The sequence below is a fragment of the Eriocheir sinensis genome, chromosome 44 (genome assembly GCF_024679095.1).
Source record: "Eriocheir sinensis breed Jianghai 21 chromosome 44, ASM2467909v1, whole genome shotgun sequence".
Taxonomy (NCBI): domain Eukaryota; kingdom Metazoa; phylum Arthropoda; class Malacostraca; order Decapoda; family Varunidae; genus Eriocheir; species Eriocheir sinensis.
In genome coordinates, this window is record NC_066552.1 from 12,639,701 (window position 1) to 12,642,200 (window position 2,500).

A 2,500-nucleotide genomic window follows, 5' to 3' on the forward strand; every position below is an offset into this window, starting at 1 on the left:
AAGGTGCAATGCTACGTCACCATACGAACAATTTCATGAGGCAACCATGTGCATCATAAAGGAAGTTGTTCTTAACATAAAAGCATTTAAGGAGACAATTATTTTCAATATTGCATTTTGTATACGTGGGTATTACAATTTATCCCTCAGGTCAAATGACTGCTGGAAAAGCATGCACATAGCTTAAATGCAATTATTGATTTCCTAAAACAAATACATTAGTTTCATTTATGTAAGACTATCATTGAAGGAAGTATTTTTGAATAGATGTCGTGTGTGTTTTATTTATTAGTTTGGAATGTGTGTGTGTGTGTGTGTGTGTGTGTGTGTGTGTGTGTGTGTGTGTGTGTGTGTGTGTGTATACCATATTTTGTTTCATTATTTCAGATGCAAGGCATACAACCCTGTGCAACTTATTGTTTTCATGGCTGAAATATTCAACGGCTACATGAAAAAGATCAGACGTTGCACTAGGGAGACGGAAAGTGAAGAACATCAGTATGGGCACACTTTCCTGGATGCAGTAACTCTCTAGGAGGAGGAAAATTTCAAGTAGCAAGTCAGTCTAAGGCTTCAGCTCAATACAAAGTGGACATGCAAACTGGCTTTATGAGTGCGTTTAGGGACAGACTGCTCGCTCTGCAAACATCAAGCCGCGTGTGCAGAGCACAGCATGGTAGTTCTGTTCTGAAGTTTTCACTGCCACAAGTGAAAAACAGGCGATGGCTGGCGTCTGTGGCAGGGCGAGGAAAAACCCCTCCAGCAAGTTTTTTTTCGAGGGATTGCTGGAAACACCAAAAAAGTGCATAAAGAAAATTATTTCCACCTCTGCAGCTGCAGAATGTATGCGTATGACCAACCACTGTTGGAAAATGACTCCATTTCTACAGCTGCAGAGTTTAGTGCTATGCACGACCAGCCAATGTTGGATCGTAAAGTGAAGAGTTCTAATAATCGAGTGGAGAATTGAATGAATTCATGGGAACTCTTCAAACTCTAAAATGATAAATACGGGATGAAAACACTGGCTCAGCCCTCAAAACAGCCATAAAGAGACTGAACATGGTAAAGAGTACAAACATGCTCAATAGCATACTGTACAGTGTAGGTAGCGGTCTATGCACTAATGGAGCTGGTCGAGGAAAAATTCCTGTGCCAGCCAAGCTCGGTTTCACGGCGAGGGCCAGGCAAACCAAGAGGAGCAGCACCTCTTGGAAAAGGACGCCGAGCCAGTGGTGTAAGGTAAAAGACCGCAAAACCAAAACGGCCACGAAATTTGTCAGCTAGCATTGCCGACAACGTAGCCAATGCAAAGTCGCATGGAACTGGCCACTGAGACAATAGTACGTATTCTTTTGACCATAAGTAAGTTACTGTGTGTGAAATAATATATGTTCAACTGGTTTAAGAAATATTCATTAATTCCACTTATCCCCATTATATATATATATATATATATATATATATATATATATATATATATATATATATATATATATATATATATATATATATATATATATAAAATGAGTGAAGAAACTAATGCAGTAGTTCGCAGAAGAGAGAGAGAGAGAGAGAGAGAGAGAGAGAGAGAGAGAGAGAGAGAGAGAGAGAGAGAGAGAGAGAGAGAGAGAGGAGGGGGTCAAATACTTACCATGAAGAAGAAGAAAAATAAACATGATGAGTGCATATATAAAGCCCTCTTTCACATTATATTATATCTACCTTTGAGAAAAAATTACTACACGATCAGACAGAGACGCAGAGTCAGACAGACACATAGATATACCTATTCTTAGAATGATAAAGAAATAAAACATGATAAATTCTTATATATAGCCCTTTCACGTTAAATATTTACCTTGAGAAAAAATAACTACACTATACAGCATGACACAACGCACACGACGGATACGTGCATTCACACACAAATAACGGCGAGCGCACACACACACACAGGTGATATGTCTAAGTACGCCGAGAATCACAGCGCGCAGCACGTTTGTGGGAGTCAGCCCTTAACCTCTAAGAACGGCGAGAATCACAGCAGCGCAGCAAGTTTGTTGAGTCATCCCTTACCTAAAGCCGTCTGTTTACCGTTCTCGCAGGAGTGCGAGTGGAGTATAGAGGAATATATGCGGCCCGGCAATGTATACACTCCATTTGCATCACGTGTCCCTGAGCTGGACAGGGGAAGGGGGAGAGGAGGGAGCGGGGGCGGAGAGGGGGTGGTAAGCGTGATGTATATAGGGATAGGAATAGAGAGGGTAGATAGAGAGGGGTAGAGAGAGATAGAGACAGGAGAGGTAGAGAGAGATAGAGAGAGGTAGAGGGGTAGAGAGGTAGAGGTTCTTCTTCCTCTTCTTCCTCTTCCTCCCCCTTCTTCTCCTGCATCTTCTTCACGCCCTCAAATAGCATATATCCTCCTTTTAACCCCCTCCCCCATCTCCTCTGTCTTCCATCTACCCTCCTCCTCCTTTTCCTCCTCCTCTCTTGACGC